Source organism: Haliotis asinina, chromosome 6 (genome assembly GCF_037392515.1).
Source record: "Haliotis asinina isolate JCU_RB_2024 chromosome 6, JCU_Hal_asi_v2, whole genome shotgun sequence".
Taxonomy (NCBI): domain Eukaryota; kingdom Metazoa; phylum Mollusca; class Gastropoda; order Lepetellida; family Haliotidae; genus Haliotis; species Haliotis asinina.
Window position 1 is genome coordinate 60,566,288 of NC_090285.1, and position 19,655 is coordinate 60,585,942.

At 36.9% G+C, this 19,655-nt stretch overlaps 1 protein-coding gene across 4 annotated transcripts in view; it reads right to left on the reverse strand.

The window, feature by feature from the left end:
* The window catches only part of LOC137286181 (mitochondrial glutamate carrier 1-like), a 38,243-nt gene extending 23,262 nt beyond the window's left edge, over positions 1–14,981 (reverse strand). For 2 of the 4 annotated variants that reach the window (XR_010956984.1, XM_067817879.1), the window contains exon 1: positions 14,816–14,981. The gene's annotated coding sequence lies outside the window, so the exon portion shown is untranslated. Of the gene's footprint in view, positions 1–2,597; positions 2,882–11,285; positions 11,330–14,815 lie in introns of those variants that run through there. The other 2 variants (XM_067817883.1, XM_067817880.1) reach the window with 2 other exon arrangements.
* Between the last annotated feature and the right edge of the window lie 4,674 nt (positions 14,982–19,655).

Genomic DNA, 19,655 nt, shown 5'->3' on the forward strand with positions numbered 1-19,655 from the left:
CAAATCCACCTACATGGTTTCATATGCTGTGGCTATCAGAATTTGACAAATTTATCTTGAGGGTAATAATGACCTTTATTATCCATACAGTGAAACATAACTGAGTAAATAAAAATCATATGTTGCACATGTGTAATAAACCCTAAAACAAATTTCATTGGTCAGTCATCCAACCATGACTTCCATGACCCCATTGGAATTTGGAACTACTATTTTCATTCATAACTTTTTACTACAAATTTACTACAAATGTTCAGTCTCGCTACGAGAATAAACCAATAAAATGCTATCAAGAACAAAACGTTACAAACAAACAATTTTTCACGCACTGTGTTTATTGATATGAGATTTCAAGCTAAGGTAAAAATAGACTCGGCTTGATAACGACCAATGGAGCATACATCACTGGCAACAAATGGCTAACTAATCACAGTGCCTGCAAACATTTGATTCAGAAGTTGCAAGACAATAACGTAGCTCCAACGCAAATCATGCAAGTGTCTGGACATAAAAATGTGCAGAGTGTGAACAATGATTCATGCCTTTCTGATGGACAACACTGGCGAAGTGGGAAATCTGTTGTCTTTGATCATAAACCAGCCTGCCATGTTTCCATGCTCGCATCACACGTCTTCAATTTTTCTGTCATTGGCAGTTTGTCCGAAATAAATCTAACATCCCATTGCATGTCGTGCAAAAACACAAGCAAAGCCTTGTCTTGTGATGTTCACATTATCTTCGGAAGTCCAATATAGGGGGGACATTCCACATCAAAATTGACAAGTCATAACAAGCAGTGAGTAAGACCAAGCCATTACAAACCGTCGCAATGTTGCTCGCTCTCCTCTCAATGACTCTTCAGATGACAAATAACTTTCCCATTAACAATGTTTCCAGTTATACAATTCTTACAGTTACTTAAGTTGATAAAGATTAAATTTCAATTCAAAATGTGTTTGTATTTTTTGTCTTTGTGCAAGAGTAGCTATTCAATATGTCATGCTCTTTTCTTAGTAGCATTACACAGGGAGTTTACGTCCATAGTGCCGTATTACTGATTCTTACGCTACCTTGACCTTTAAATCAAGCGACAACAGCTGATTTCGTTCTACATGGAGTTGCTTAAAAATAAAAAGTTAGATACAAATGGATAATAAGGAAATTAACACACTCGCGAGTGTGTCATACTGTTTTTACAAAACTTGTGTGTATATGTTTTTTTTCTGACACTCATTTCGTAAAAACAATATGACACACTTGTGAGTGTATTAATCTCTATGTATCTCTATGGTCTTTCCTCCAAAATTAATCAGACACAAGATATAAATGAAAAACTGGCATTACAGAAATGAATAGTGCCATGATATAACTGAATTACTGCTGCAATATAACTGATACACTGCCATGTTAAACTTGATTTTGAAATAATGTCATGAAGAAAATGAAACACTGCTGTGATGAAACGGTAATGCTAACATGATATACCTGAAATAGTGCCATGATATATCTGAAATACTGTCATGATGGAAATGAAACAGCTGTGGAAACAGCTGTGATAAAACTGTAATACAAATATGATGTATCTAAATAGTAAACTGAAATACTGTAATTATAGAAATGATACAGCTAGATCATATAACCTAAATACTGCTGTAATATTACTGATGTATGGCCAACATATATTTGAAATACTGCCATGATGGGAATGAAATACTGAAATGTTAAAACCGAAATATTTCTATCATACAACCTAAATACTGCCACAATCCAACTGAAATACTACACTAATGCAACACGAATACTACTATAATATAAATGAAATACTATCATCATACAACTGAAATACTACCGTAATATATCTGCAATACAACCATAATACAACTGAAATACCTCCGAAATTCAAATGAAATACTACCATACTACAACCATAATACAACTAAAATACTACCCTAATACAACTGAAATACTACTGTAATACAACTGAAATTCTACCATAACAGAACTGAAATATTACTGCAATACAACTATAATACAACTAAAATACTACCCTAATACAACTGAAATACTACTGTAATACAACTGAAATTCTACTGTAATACAACTGAAATACAACTGAAATACTACTCTAATACAACTGAAATACTACCGTAATAGAACTGAAAGATTACTGCAATACAACTATAATACAACTGAATTACTACCGTAATACAACTGAATTACTATTGTAATACAACTGAAATACTACCATAATATAAGTGACATACTACCAAGTTGGTTGAACTACTGCCATGATAATACTGAAATGATGGCATGATGTAACTGAACCTTAAGTTACTCAAACAATTATCCACTCCACTTGTGGACTAACCATGATGTGCATATACAGCCAGTCACCTAGCCACACACACACACAAGCTTTCTGTGACTGGTAACCCGAGCCTCCAGCAACAAGTGTCTACTGTATAAATTACTTAACAGTGCATCATCAGGTGACAGGTAATCAGCCATCAGAGACTGCTCAATTCATTGGAGGACAAGTGTAACAGATGTTCACCAGATGACATAGCACTTCAGGAAGCAATCATTCTTTAACATACCCAGTGATCGATGTGATTTCATCTCAGTCTTGATCTTGACAATGGAAGTTATCAAGTAGATGTCTAGAACTGAGAATGCAGAACCAGGGTTTAGATCAGTTTATAATTTTCCTGAAATGATCTCCTCTCTTCCACTGATATTGTCACACACCACTTTGCACAAAGATGAAGCATCAAGATCACCAGTCATGAACAACTGCCTTCTGCAACTACTTCATGTACCTACAGTCCTAAAATGAGGAGACATGGATGCGACTTGTCCCTGGCTGATGTCAGGTCAACATGACCCAAAGTTTACTAAAAATAATCAATACACTCTGTAGTCTTGTTTACTTGCAGACAGTCATCTCGCAGTGAACAGCTACACACCGAAATACAAATCTGAAACCATTTAAAATATGCTTTTCTTAGCCACAAGACTGCTCTAACCATACTGATTGGTCATGGCACACTGAAGACATGCATTATTGGTTTATCTGGTCAAGATTAAATTATTTCCTTTTTTAACATCATATACAAGCAGCTGCAATGCCCCTGTACAAAGTGTGTTGATAATACCAGAAGCATCGTAACATAATCCCCCGCAGCATATTATCAAATCAAACTATACACATGAGCATTAACTAAGCACCACCTAAAATAATTGTTTATTGTAACAAAAAGGGATTAGAACAGAGATGTCAACCTGTTTTATCTAAACACACACGAAATTCACATGATGCTTTTCATGCTAAAGTTCTGTTATGGTACAAGTGACTGAGAGGTATAAAAAGGTGAAATGAAGTATTCTCATCGCTTTCTCATTGATGCATCAATAAGTAAACAGCACTGAAATTTTTTGGACATGCTAAGACACAGGCTTTCTGAAAATACCAGATGGCAGATTACTGGCATGCATGAAGCTGGTTTGTGGGTGTTCGTCTCTCAACCAGCACCATCTGAAGGAGGTTCCGGTCTGGATTCCATGCATGTCGTACAATCAGACATCCCTTACTCACTGATAGACATAAATCTCAACGTTTGGCGTGATGTAGTCAACAGCAAAACCACAATCTGAGGACAAGGCACAGGATCCATTGGTCCGACGAAAGCTGTTTTCTTCTTCGTGCTACTGATGGCTGTTGGCAAGTTTGGGGAAGGAGTAATGAGGCTTATCAACAGTGGATGGCTCTGTAATGGTGTGGAGGTGTATCTCCTATGACTGTAACTGAATCTCATCACAATTCATGGGACACTCAATGGTCAGAGATACCAACAGGAAGTACTGGAAGCTGCTGTTGTCCCGCATTTTGACAACCAACGTCTCGCCAGTCGGACAGTATTTATGGACAATAATGCTAGGCCCCATTGTTCCGGAGCTGTTATTGCATTCTTGCAGAACAACACAGTTGACAGATTACCTTGGCCTGTAAGAAGCCCTGTTCTCAACCCAATTGAGCACTCATGGGACCATCTGGGGCAACAAGTTCAAGTAAGGGATCCATCTGTTCAAAATCTACAGGAATTACACCAGGCTCTTCATGACGAATGGCAGAGAATTCCAATGATGCATATTCGGCATTTGATTTCCAGCATGAGGAGGAGGGTTGCAGCAGTTGTCAGAGCAAAGGGAGGATACACCAAATACTGATGTCACCATTACTGTTGGCTTAGGCTAGAACAGTGAACGTTTTTTGAGAACTTTGTGAACTTTGGGCTACAGACATTGTCTGTTTGACCCTAGTTTTGGACGTGATTATTGGTAATGTTTGTCGTGCCCCCAATAAATTACAGCCGAAAGTAGCAGCAGTGTTGGTAGTTGATGGCTTGACACTAGGTGGTTCTGTTAACGAAATCATAACCATGTGTTTGGTTTCCATATCATGAATAACACAATCTTATAGGATGAAAATAGGTGGTGCTTAATTAATGTTCATGTGTACATATTATCAAAATGAAAGTGAAGATGGTAGTTTAAGATGAAGTAAAATGTCAACAAAAACATTACTCTCAAACTCTCTTGATATCTTGCACTGTAGTTGTTCAAACACAAAAATATTATGAATAGTCACATAGACCTTGGCCAGTGTATGAAACTCCTAAAAAACATGATAACACAATGCCATATAGAAAGTGGTCAAATATAACATATGTTATATGTTTTCTTAGTAAAGTACAAATTCTAGTGCATTTTTTAGTTGAGTCCCATTAAGTCGTGGTGGCTGAGCAGGTTAGGCGGCTGACTTTGTATGGTGGCGATTAGGGGCGCCGACTCTGAGAGTGTGGGTTCGAATCCCGGATGGGACTCAACTTAAAAAGTTCCTTGAAAATTAACCTTCCCTATATAAAGCTTGGTGCTGAATATGAAGAAAATCCAGAGAATAGTTCTTGAGATATCTTGTTGACAAGCTTAACATGCAGCTTACAGTGCAATACAACAGTACCATCTGGCATGAACCTGTAAACTAATAGGTACGTAGATATATCAGTCATGAAATTTGAATTACAATAACTTCACAATTATTGCATAGAATGCATTTCTTTGATGCATAATGACTGCAGTTTTTAATTAGAAAATTGCCACATCATTGTGTCAAGTCATGCTTAAAATGCATCACTTGAATAATTCAGCAAATAAACCAAATTCAGTGGGTACTGAGGGCGTTGTAGTCAAGTGATAATGCTGTTTATCACACTTATGGCAGTGCTAAACATCATCCAGTCACTGTTCACATGTTTGGCTTACACAAAGATCCAACATTCTTAGGTCAGTCTTTATTACCAGCCGATTACTCCTTACCTACATTTATATAAATAAATCTATTTGATGTAATTTGACAGGCAAACCATGCTATTCTTTGGCATTTATGTTCTCATAAAATAAAGTATTTAATTCATGTTTTTATCTTATTACTGGTTTAACCTGTTGCTGACATTTCATGTATTTCTGTTTATCAAACCTCATGCATGCTTAAACACTGAATGTACAAATATACTGAGTCATCATACATCAACATATTTGCCATTATAATATTAATTATTTGTAATGACATGATGATGTTAACAATTAAACCATGAACAAACAAAAATATTGTCAAACCTTCTTGATGTATAGTGACTCACTATACTTGTATATCTGGTTGAGCATTGATGTGGTTTGATCAACTGAAAAAATCCAGTAAAAGTTGTACATTTTGACTATTTGAAATGAATCTCAAACAGTGATTTTCACATAATATACACTAGTATCACTGACTGTTTGAGCAATTTTGAATTCATGACTGAAATAAACAGATTCTTGTTATGTTCATTCTCATTGTGTTTCATTGTATTGATCTGAATACCTGTTTATGTCCCAGAGTAAAAAATAACAGGTACGTGCAAAGGTTTTGGGCAGGAGCAACAGTTTTTTGTTCGATTGAAGCACAAGTAATGTAATCAATGAAATTTAGTCAGGAAAGTAGTCAGTCATAACCTGACCCTAGGTTAGGGTCATCACCATGGAGTACCCAGTCACAGGATTAGAAATCGATCTCCCATATAGTGTGATACCAGTTTTCTCACAAGCTGTTCCTCGCACTCAGGTGTGTAAGAAATGCTTATCAGGTGACTATACAGATTGGGTGGTGAAACTAGTCACTTACTATAGCATGTCATCAAGTCCCTGTTGTGTTGGCCCTACTCTAGGGGGAGCTGCATAATAAATATTTGCAATTTCTTCTGTACTTGCAACAGAAATTAATTATCCAGATCATTCCATGTTGAAAGTAGTTCATGCACGTTAAGTTTGTGGTGCTGTAGCCAACACATATTCACATTATGTCCTAACACTGCTAACAGCTCAAATAATATTTCTAGCAGTCAACAGACAAGCCTGCAAAGGAACACCATGACACAGATTCATTCAGGCATCATGTTGCCATAAATCAGGGTCTACTGACACCTGCATTAACACTACATAGCTGAGCAATAACATCTGTCATCTGCATGTCACCAAAGACTTATAGCCTTAACACAGAGATAAAAACTAAGTTTGCTGACTAGGACATTCTGCCTGACAGATCCCATATGACAGCACCCATGTATTTTATAGTTACAATGTGTACAATCATTGTTCATCAGTTTACTCTCACCAGAAAAATTCATTCATTTCAGCATTGTGGCTTCTCATAATCACTTCAGTCTTCAATAATTCAGCCCAAAAACATATAGAATGAGGACTGGTTTTCATCAACGCTATATAGAATATTTTTCTCAAGATGACATTCTTCTACATGCAACATATACTTGACAAAAATAGTTAGGGATATATGTAAATTTTGAAATTATGAATAATGATGTATTTATTCACCATTAAATTATCAGTCATAAAAATACCAATATCCTTAACTTATTTTGTCCAGTATATTTTCTATTACTTTCTTCAAGCCATGAAAATCTATCAACAACTAAACACATCTGACACATTGAATAAAATAAAAAATTCACCGTATTATTAAACAGTAAGTCATAAACACTAAAATGAATTAGTATTATCCCCATTAAGGTATTAAGACTAAACCTTTATAAAACAAGTTCTTTTCAATTCCTTCCCTTTTTTAAGTCTTTTGTCATCTACCTGTAAAGGTCCAGGTTGTTACAGTTATAATTTCATTGTAGGTACTCAACATACCCTAAACGTTCCAGAACCTGTGATGGTCTGGTTTAGAATATTGGCCTTCTCTAACCCATGTTTGTCAAAAGAGCCAACTAACGGGATCAGGTGGTCAGGCACACTGACTTGGTTGACACGTTATCAGTTCCCAATTGCGCAGATCGATGCTCATGTTTTTCAGCACTGAATTGTTTGGTCCAGACTCGATTATTTACAGACCATCGTTATATAGCTGGAATATTGCTGAGGGCGGCATAAAAGATTAATTTATTTTTAGACTCCATATTAAGCATCACTGTCAGTTCATATTTTCAGAAACATTTACTACATGATGTGCTTACACACAGTAAGACAAGGATATTTAATAGGGTAACTATTACATAATTGATCATGCTTGCCAAGTCAGTGATTTTATCAATATGGTACTACCAATTTATGGCCTGCAAAAACTTTACAACTTGGCCTTGCATTTTATATCTAGTTGATCAAATTTTTCATTCAGATCTAATGGAAGAAAAAGAAAAATTTCATGCACAAAAAAAATTTACAGTAGACTCAAACTCTGTTAAATCTCAAATTAAAACGACACTGAACTGATTTATCACACATGTACACAATACAGCAAGTGAATATCGTGTCAGGTTTTACAGGGATATTCAAGCACAACATTCTCATTAGGTAAATCCTATTTTCAGATACAATCAATTATTCGAGGTTACTCTGTGATATAAACATATGTATTATTTCACGAATGGCATGAGAAATTCAGAATGGCGATAACTGGTACAGTTAGTTTTGAGAAAACATATATTTATACTGAAATAATTCCCTTTCACCATGCTATACAAAAGCATGATCGGCTGGACACATTGGTGAAGAGCTAATAAAGTATCATAATTAATTCTGTTTCAGTAATTTAACATATAGCAGAGTAATTCTGTAAATACCACAAAAATATTGCAGTAACTGTTTGCTAATAAGCCAGTATAGATGATAATAAAGCTGTAGCAATTAATAATAGTCTAGTAATCAGCTGGTAATATTCCAAATGTCTTCAAATAACCAAATCTGGGTTGGTCAAATCAGTTCTGCTCAAATGGTCCAATGCCCTGATGACGCATAATCACCTGACCTAATTTACTATAAGCCTCTTATGACAGACAATAACATAATGCACCCTGACCTATTCACATGTCAAAACTTCAGTGCAAGAGATTTAGAGATTAAGTCCAGAGATATGATAGCAGCAACATAACTTAGGGTAAATGTCACAATTTGACTTAGCTGATATAAAAACATGGTGTGCCATGTTCATTTCCCAACAGTGTGAAGATCTGGGTCCACAGCATGCTGCGGGAGCTTTATTGTCATTTCTGGGTTGATGTGTTGAAGCATGGTCTATGTAACTTTACTTCTTGATGTTGAAAAATGCTTGTGAGTTCAACTTAAATGAACACAGATCTCTACACGCTGACATTCAACAGTGAGAAAGTCTATGAGCTGAAGAACACAGTGGCTTTCTATACATTTTAGTATGTAACCTACAGAGAAAGTGAAACACAAAGCCAGATGATTGCTTGCTGGTGACATAAAAACATTACCTTGTCACTCAACATGCTTATGTCATGGTCCATAGGTTGCGGTATTCTAAAGAGAATTTGTCTGGAAGAAACAATCCCGTGATCAACAACATGAGCATCAATCCACACAACTGGGATGCGATGACGTGTCATGTCATTCGTAACTACTCGCGTCATCCCAGCAAGCAGTATGACGTTTCATACCCTACCCATGGCCATGTCTACGGCTGGGCCTTGTCTAAGCGCAAGTGGGCATAAAGAAGAAAATACTCTAGTACTATTACCAAGGAAAGATAACTCTGAATTTCTAAACATGACTCTTAGAATACTAGTATGTTACATCCTGTGGGCTAAACATATACGGTCGTATTCCCTTAGTGAAGTTTCAAAGTTTAACAGTTCCGCCATTTTCATGTTTCGAAATGCGTTTTTCTACAAGTACTTTGATTGGTTTGTCACAATTCTTGGCAATGATGGTGTACAAGAGGGGTACGAGTTTTCTTGTAGGTCATGGAATGAGGTGAGTATTTAGGAATGGTGTCATGTTGCAAGCCTGAATTCATGGCTGAATGAATGACTAGCCTAATTGCTTGATCTCAGTCACTTTTCAACTTGGTATGTGTCTCAAATACACAACACCACAGGACACTGACCATGATATGAATGCCTTGTTTGAATGACGGTCATGTGTTGACTATTTAAAAGACTTTCTTACACAGCTGGAATACTGCATTTTGGTTTAGGTTTGACTTAATAAATGCTACATTAAGCAATGTGGCAGGATACATTGAATAATAAATTCTGGACCAGACAAAACAATAATATGTATTCCCAACAAAATTCAAACCAAACACGACTACCCATTATCAACAATGTCAATGTCAGTCTGACAGGAATATCCATTACGCTGTGCATTTTGATAAGGTTGCATAGTTCATTCTGTACACTCCAGCCTGGATCACTATAGGGGGAATGTTCCTAAATAAGATATGAAACAAAAAACAAATCATTTGGCCTAACAGCTCACTGACCTTGACCGATATATTGTGACTTCCAAGGACAATATCTTATTCCCATCTGACTTTGAGGAGGCAATACATCCTATAACAAGACAAAGGTTCATGCACTGAAATGCACAATGACAGCTAGAAACTCCCCATGTTCATTTTATGGACCTCACAAATCTGTTGCTATTAATGAATCCCTTGGACTAAAAAACTGATAGAGCCATGTGAATCCCTTTTCACTTGAAGCTAATACAGTGCAAGCGGAGACACAATTGACTGTCAGTTGGGTATTTTGTCAATCAATGAGAGTCCACATGAAGAATGCCTTCCTTCCGGTGTATATCCCCCCTCATCCCACGCTACCTGTCAGGGTAGATTCAGCTTACTTCAATGCACTAATTAGATGGAACACATTCCATCTGTCAAAGATTATGTATAAGGGTTATCAGTCATAAAATTTACGACCTTCATCATGTTCATAGGGACTTTTCAAAGCCCAGGAAACAATGTTAAGGAACTACATACATAACACAGAAGCTGAATACAAATGAATACAAATAAGGTTGGTCAAGCATCAGAAGAAAATATCTCTTAGTTACATCACTGCACTGGGAAAGCTGCTTCACGGCAGAGACTGATTAACACCTACTGTCATTGCATGGTATTTTTATAAGGCTTTAAATGCCTGTAAAGTCATAACTTGACATGTTTTGATAATCATAGGACATTTTTCCGGCAAATCACTGGGAACTGGGGTCTTTTCAACTCTTTGAGGGGTAAAATTAATTAATGGAAATGTAATGTAATAGATTCCCTTGATGTAAGTGCAATGACTGTGACACAATTGTATAACACACCTGTATGATATATGGATCGTATGGCATTTAAAACTAAAAGCTGAACTGAAACACTAATCAGTTGTGTGACGCATCCCTCCTACTACACTAATGTCATGGAATATTCAGCTGAAATCAATATACTAATCAGTTGTGTGTCTCCAGGACAATGTCCAGTGCTGTTCACACTTATCAATATTGAATGCTATAGTGTACTGACTAGCATCTAACCTAGTTACAGTAAGCCTCCACATCATTCTACCAGGAAGCGATTCTCCTACCTCATCTGTCTTACCTAAGCAGCTGATGAAGACAGACACATAAAAACATTCACTAAGTCACATTCCATCTGTATCTCTTCCTAGTACACATCTGAACGAGTATGTTGTGTTTTCAATCCCACTGAATGAATGAAAGCATACCTCGAGCTGCATCATATTATAACTGATACATCATAAAAGTGTGACAGAGATAAACAGATTTAAATGAATATGCAAATAAAGTCAAATTCATGCATTACAAGAATGAGACCCAAATACTAATTTATATATCATGTATAATGTGAAATTCAGAAAGCTAACATAAATTGTTGAATAAAAGTGATTGAGGCCATAGTAAATTATCACTCTTACCTGTCCCACTAACTAACTCTCCACCTAAAATCATTTAGCAATCCTTTGTACAAAACAAAAAATGAAGACATCTGAAGTTTGTTCCCTGAAACACATCATTTTGACGGTAATATCAAACATCTCTTGGTTCAGTCATCGTACACTGACACTACGAAAATATAATACAGAGAGAAAAACACTCTTGCCTCAAAGTCCCTTTAAAGGGGCACTGATGCGGAGCAATTTCCGTGGACTGGTGTAAACTTTTGTTACTATTTTTCTCCCTTGAGTACCCGGATGATATCCCAGAATTCGTGACTGGTTCGCGAATTCTGATACGGAGTCCGTATGCGCAATTGATAGTTTAATTATAGACAGATCCACTAAGGTGAAGCCATTTTTACTTAATTACAAATGTTTTATGAAAACAAATGAAACACTTTGAAGATAAATCATCTGCCAGTGGTAGAAATAGTGAAAAACTATTAGGAAGGAAAAATAACGAAGCCAATGTAAGTCTCTATATTTTGTCTCATAACCCTAATTAGTTCATTGTAATATTTGTATGATTTTGAAAACTTATAAAAGAACACACAGTCTGCTTATACTTATAGTAAATTTCTGACATGACAGCAACATTAATACATTGTATAGATTGCCAATATGGATCCTATTTCACACACATACACGACCTGGAGTGTGTTTTCTGTCATATAGATTCTGCTGAATGCTGCAACAAATAAATTAAAACATGCAAATAATGAATGTAAAACAGACTAATTTTATAGCAACAATGTCAGGCTACTACCTTGTTCAGGAATGAATCCATCAATATCCACATAAATGAAATCGTATTCCATTCATCTGCAACTGGTAAATAATCCTGCTCTGTGTCGTGTGTCTTACAACTGTCTAGTTTGTGAAAAAGTAACACACCATTTCACGTCTTTCACATTGGTGAAAACCTGATAAACCTCTCATTGGTCACCAAAGATAGCACACCTGGCAACTAATTGTATGATGTCCACCATTCTAAGTAATTCAGTTAACCAGTAATGAGCAATCAATCAATCAACGCAAGGGTGGTTAATTCTTTGAAGGTAGGATGTTGTTTTTACACTCGCTCTTTACGACAGGGTGTCGTCATCTACACACACTGCCTTTTGACAAATCCGCTAGAAGATAAAAGTAACTAATCAATCAGTGTGTTATCGGTTAATCCTTTGATCGATGTTTGTTTTTGTAACTCAGCTGATAAACCATCTTGCATCACTTACATGCACATATTACATAACATACAATACATTTGCCACCACAGACCTTCATTTATAATGTTGAGTATTTACTCCAGACAGGAGAAATGCCAAATGGAAAACTTTGTTGAGTAACCCAAGTGGTGTTACCACTAATTATACCTGTTATAAATTCATTAACTGTCCATCCAGAGAATTATAACAAATAACACGTGTATTTTTACACCATCAAACGCAAGTTACAGCAAGGAAGATGTAATCTCTGTGTCGCATGCAGCTTGAAAACACTTATAGGCCAAAACTCTTTTGAGGATACCAATGGAACTTCGTTACATAAGGAATACATACTGGCATTTGCTGTGTTCTTGGGTAAATAGGTGTAATAAGTTTGGGTTTTTTTACGAAAGAAAATTTTCAGATTTCTCTACCAAAGGCAAAGTCATCGTTTTTAGTTTACAAATTCAAATAAATCAACTGTGTGTTTTTATTATCATAAATAATAAACCAGGGTAGCTACCATAGCTACCAAAATTTACGTATGATATTTGCTATCACAGCTGAACCAACATTCAAAACTAACTAAATATAATGCTTTGCAATCTTTCGGACAGAAATAAATGGCTTGCTACGTGCCTGTAGACGTCATATTTTCACATAACATGATTAAATACAGAAATAGGATTAAATTGGATCAGTCACTATACCATCCAAGCATCCGAAAAAAACTACACTGCTGGGATATTTTGTTACAATCAGACAAGGAATACCATGGATATTTTTAAATAATGGCATATAATGGGAATCCGGCCTCCTGACTGTTTAGGTGAAGAAACCCTTTGTACATCAGAGTCGAGGGAGCTGACCAATTTGCAGTTTGGTTTTGTAATTAGACCGTTGGCGAGAAACATTATTCACTCCGCATCAGTGCCCCTTTCAACTTTGGTTGAACGTAAGTAATTTTCAGTGGAATAAGAGCTGATTTCTGACAAAGATTGTGTCACCTGAATGCTACAACCAACCTACTTCATATGAGGTTATTGTTAGCGAAGTGTTGGTTCATATATCAGCCTAACTCACCCAGAATCCCACAAAATGTAGTCTATCCGACAGCTTAATGGTGACACACATATCCAGTCATTATCCAGATTGCAACTATTATTGCATAATAGTATCCGCTATATGAACGTACACAGTGTGTGCAGTCAGGTGCAAAGGTGCCACAGATGTGCCAAGGCTTACTTAATGTAATAAATACTGTTCAGTACTAAAGATTTGTGAGTACATACTGACCAATGTGCAATATGTTACATTAGAAGCACACTTAACCAGCATTACAAATATTGCACAGCAATAACTTGCTCTGACAAATCCATAATTTATTCTTGAGTAGTAGTTTTGTTATCATTACACTTGGAGATAAAATTACAAACAATGACTGGGTTTGAATTTGCTGACTGAGCACTACTCTGCAAATTTACCAATGTCTATGCTGGTACACTGACCAAAATCAATAAACAGCTTTTCAAAATGCACAGTTTACTACACTGATGACACATTTTGTTGATGACTTCTATTATGCTTTGTTACACAATTTCAGAGTCATTTTCATCTTATACTACATAAGGAACATGCACATTTGAAGCTGTTACCCATTAAAGAAAGGTGTCATGTTCTCGAAAATTCTAAATGCCTTTATGAATGAAGGCTTCACTATTTAATGAAAGTATAGTATAGTATACATGGAATTCACTGTGGAAAATATGCACACTTGTCATGAAACTAATAGGGATTTATGTTACCATATTTATGGTATAGAAGCATGCGCTACGTAGAAATTATTGGAGTTTTTTTCCTCGTGTTTTTGTTTCTTTTTAATGAACTTGACGGCTCTCCCGACAGGGTCACCCACCCATGTCGCTGTCAATATTATTGATTTCATTCACACTAATGACAGTTAATAAACAGTTAGATTCAATTAATTTATTGCTAGTAAATTCAGCTGACAAACAGTTGATCTCCTGTTGTGATGGGTTGAGTACTCAGACGTGTATAATCGAATGGATTATTCCATAGACTGGAGATCGTGTTCAGGAGCGTAACAACCCAGAGAATCAGAATGCGATCCTTTCGGTGAACACTGTTTATGCAGTTGAGTCGCGCGCACCTTGGGCAGTAAATACGCCGGCTCCATGTTGTAATTCATTCAATGCGTTTATCCCATTTATGTATTCAATCATTCTCAAGACATATGACACAAATGACACAAATGACAAATTAACAGTATTCCTGTCAACATACCGTTAACTGCTCTTGGAAACGACTCTCGCAGACAACTAGTGACCCGTAACCTTGACCTTTCACTGCGCCCCCTGGTGGTCAGACGTAATTATTTAAAACTGATCTTTTCTGGTATCAAATTATTCTGCACTGAACGGACATAGCATAAGAACGTGTTGGACGAGATATAACATTGTATAAGGGAAATATATTTTCACCAGCTGTTGACATAGCAGCGAACGGCGAGTTCGAATGAATATATGGCCTCTGATCAATTTAATAGACGTAGATTCTCAGTAAGAGTGGGAGACTACAATAATGGTCTGATATCATAGCCTTGGGGTATATTAAATCGGGTATAATATTTGAGCTGGAAATGTTTACCTTTTAAGACTAAAATCGAATGTTAATATGTGGGTACACAAGTCACGAAAAGTATAATCTTTTGAGGATAAATTTAACCTTTTGAAAGTTTTCTTACACGCATTCGAAATTGATTCACTCCCTTCTAAGATTTAGAATTGTAAGAATTTTGCAGAGGTAGGGTTCTTCACACAACCACACAATTACCAAATTTACGACCTCAAGACCTTCAGAATAGCACCAGGACTGTCCTATACGTCTGTAGTCTTTGTGTGCAAACGCTTTGCGATATTGAAGATAATGAAGACCAGAAAGAAAATAATTCCGTCTTTGTTTTTAACCATCTATATATGGACGGATGTAAAAAGTAAGTTTGCGTTCATGGAAATGCAATGTCACATCTAACAATGTTCAGTTACTGGTGGCTTCAGTGTATGATTTTGTTATAAGATGAGCATCGTCTGTCATGAGCATCGATCTGCGCCATTGGGAACCGATGGCATGCATGTGTCAACCAAGTTTAGTCACCAAGGCTGAGGGAAATATTCTAACCAGGACCTTCAAGGGTATCGTAATCTGCCACATAGTATTAAATTTTCAGAACACATCAGGTCACCGCCAGGTCTTCTGCTTGCATGTGTATCCGTGCAGCATTTCATCCATGGTGTCAATGCCTACTTTTGTTTTGTTGTAACTTATGTGACGATTTCTTGGGGAGGGGTCTTCTGTCAGTCCTCAGTGTCATCAGTCTGGTGCATGGTATTCAATTGTGGCACATCTTTGACTTGCATCTGTACAACACAATGGTGAGCTTGGAATTCGAAAAGGGATTCACAGAGCGGAAGGGATTTATTTTCTTTTGTGGCAAACTTAAAGGGGCACTGATGCGGAGCAATTTCCGTGGACTGGTGTAAACTTTTGTTATTGTTTTTCTCCAGTGAGTACCCGGATGATATCCCAGAATTCGTGACTGGTTGGTGACCTCTGCTGCGCAGTCCGTATGTGCAACTGATAGTTTAATTATAGACAGATCAACTGAGGTGAAGTCATTTTTACTTCATTACAAATGTATTATGAAAACAAATGAAACACTTTGAAGATTAATCATCTGCCAGTGGTAGAAATGGTAAAAAAACTATTAAATTAATAAAAGAACACACGATCTGCTTATACTCATAGTAAATTTCTAACATAACAGCAACATTTATACATTGTAAAGATTGCCAGTGTGGATCCTATTTCACACACATACACGATCTAGTGTGTGTTTTCATCGTTTATTGTTTACGAATTCAAATAAATCAACTGTGTGTTTTTATTATCATAAATAATAAACCATTGTAGCTACCATAGCTACCAAAATTTACGTATGATATTTGCTATCACAGCTGAACCAAAACTCAAAATTACCTAAATATGAAGCTTTGCAATCTTCCGGAGTGAAACAAATGGCTTGCTACGTGCCTGTAGACATCATATTTTCATGTAACATGATTGAATATCGAGGTTAAAAACAGAGAAATAGGATCAAATTGAGTAACTATACCATCCAAGCATCATATTTTCATGTAACATGATTAAATATCGAGGATAAAAACACAGAAATAGGATCAAATTGAGTAACTATACCATCCAAGCATCCGAAAAAAACTACACTGCTGGGATATTTTGTTACGATCAGACAAGGAATACCATGGATATTTTTAAATAATGGCATATGATGGGCATCCGGCCCCCTGACTCTTTTGGGTGAAGAAATTCTGCTAATATGGACAGGAGCCCAGTTCCTTTGTCCGTCACGGTCGAAGGAGCAGGCGCTGACCAATTTGCAGTTTGGTTCCGTAATAAGATCGTTGGCGAGAAACATTATTCGCTCCGCATCAGTGCCCCTTTAAGAGGGAGAAAACGCGTGTTTTGTCTTTCTGTTCCAACAAGAATCGGACTGTTTGAGAGCAGCTCCACCCCAAGATCACGATCTGTGAAAAGATTCTCTACTATTATGTTCCTGTTCGATCCAAAGAATGGACAGCACAGATCAGGGATAATCTACAACAGGGATAGATCCCTCACCTGCTTCCTTTACCATTTGTCCTCATTAACGTGTGCCTCGTCATGGTCCAACGCACACAGGACTTGGGTCGTTCCCAGCGCAACTTCAGCTGTGTTTAACAGAACTTCAGCCAGTTTTTTTTTGTATCAGTCGGAATTTTAAATGAATGAATGAATGAATTATAGCAAGATTTAAGAGCAAGAATTATATATGAATGAAAGAAATAGAGAAAAAGAATGAAGAAAGAAGTACATTATGTGATTGTGAATTAATGAATGAATAAATGATACACCACAGCCATTCCTCCCAAACGTATTGTTAGGACACGTGTTAACATCAGCTGTCCTTTTTAACAAATCTAATTTGAGACATTTTTGTTTTCATTAATAATTAATTCAGATATCTTATTGTATGTGGGGAATGGCGTGAACATTAACAAAATGTTAACTGACTCTGTCAAACATCCCTCAAAAACAGAAAGTGTAAAACTATCGCAAAGGGTTATAAACATCTTTCCAGTTTTATCAAATAATAAGATCAACAAGAAAGAAAGAAGTTATAGAACTATAACCCTCAAGCATCACGAGCATCAATGGTGGATCAGATCAGGCCGGCGATATGTCATAGTATTTTCACACATCACATACACCCTAACAATTTTGTCATGAAACTATCACTATTACTTGCAAACATCTTTCGACTGATGGTCTAGTCCCCTCATAAAATTGAAGGTGTATGTGAAAGAAGTTTTAAAATAACTAGAAACACTTAAACAGTAACAGCGAAGTATTACAATGGCTGATCAGAACAGATCGGTGATATGTCATGTTTTTCACACACCTGAAATACACCCCAACAATTTTTTAGTCATAAAACTATCACTATTAGTTGCTAATACCTTTCAACTAAAGGTATGTTTCCCTTCTAAAAACTAAACGAATGTGTGAAAGAAGTTTTTTATAGACACAATTTAGTCTATCTAGCTTTCAGTGAATCGAGAATGGAAGCCAGTGAGCTGTATAACATACCGACATGAAACGTTACTACAAATCTACTGTCCTACTACTGACAATCGCTTGACCTAAACTGAAGTGACAAGATAGGTAACTTATCTTCTAAACGTAGGTTTTCAGTTGTCACAACACTTCGTGACTTCAATCAGCTGTTGAAAATGAACTGGGCTCGACCGCCATGTTGGGTACACTGGAGACGTGACCAGCTAAGGCACACGTTCTGGGGCTCTTCGAGGAGTTTCCTCTCCCTCTGTATATAGTCTCCCTGCACAGATGTAGGGTGGCCTGAAGGCCTAAACCAACCTGGACAGTACGGCCCTCCCTTTCTTGGTAGGGTAGACATTTCTAAAGATAATAATTTGCTGAATCGACAGAGCAGAACCGCTTGATGCCATATTTATTAAGCTTTGTTGGCATATAACCTTTTTTAAAGGTTACCTTAATGCCAACCTTAGAGATAAGGTTAGCTTAGTAAAGGTTGCTTTCGTGAAAAGAGGCACAGGGCCTATTTTCGACACTCTCTTGGCGCTAATATAGTTGTAAGTGCCGTGCATTAACTTTATCTTACGACAATCTTAGCGCTGAGAGATCTTCGAAAATCTAGGCCCAGGGCCCATATACTCGAAACCTTCGTAACCCTAAGAATTCGTATCTTTGATCCTTGCCAATGTGTAAAGAATGGGTTTAAGAAGTTCGTAAGGCTACGCACGTTTTGAGAATAACTAACCAGCTGTTATCAACTGAGATTTTCACTTGGGCTGTAGTGATTTGAGTTAATTCAAATATATCTCACAATTCCCAGACAGGTGCAATCTTGCCCCTTTCACTCCTCGTTTCTTTGTCCTCATTTCATGGAAACGTAGGGCAGCCATAAGCCGTTCAAACCATTTGCAGGCTATCATTGCCTTGATGTTCCATCATTTGCCTTAAAGAATGGGCCTTCTCCCAGTTTCGTCAGATTCAGGGACATCATATGATAATTGGTCATCCTGTCCTCCATACATGAGACTGTCGCTGTCTGGATCAGATTCTTATTCTGAGTGTTCATGTGGAATAGACATGTGATGGTGCGGGGTAGAATAGGCCTTCAGCAACCCATGTTTGCCCTAAAAGACAACTCTGCTAGAGTTAAGAGGTAAGTCACCAGATGTAAACTGGTGGACAGGCTCGCTGACTTGGTTGACACATCATCAGTTCCCAACTGTGGCGATCGATGCTCATGCTGTTCAGCAGACCACCGCTATAAAGCTGGAATAATGCTGGGTGCAGCGTAAAACTTAATACACTCACTCACTCACATGGAATAAATAAGTGAGTTTAGTTTGAACATTTTGCTTTATCAATGGAGCACATTTTGCGCGTGTGTTTAATGGGTACATGTTGTACCAATGACTTGTAAGTCCTCTATCACTCAATACCATTTCATTTCATTTTG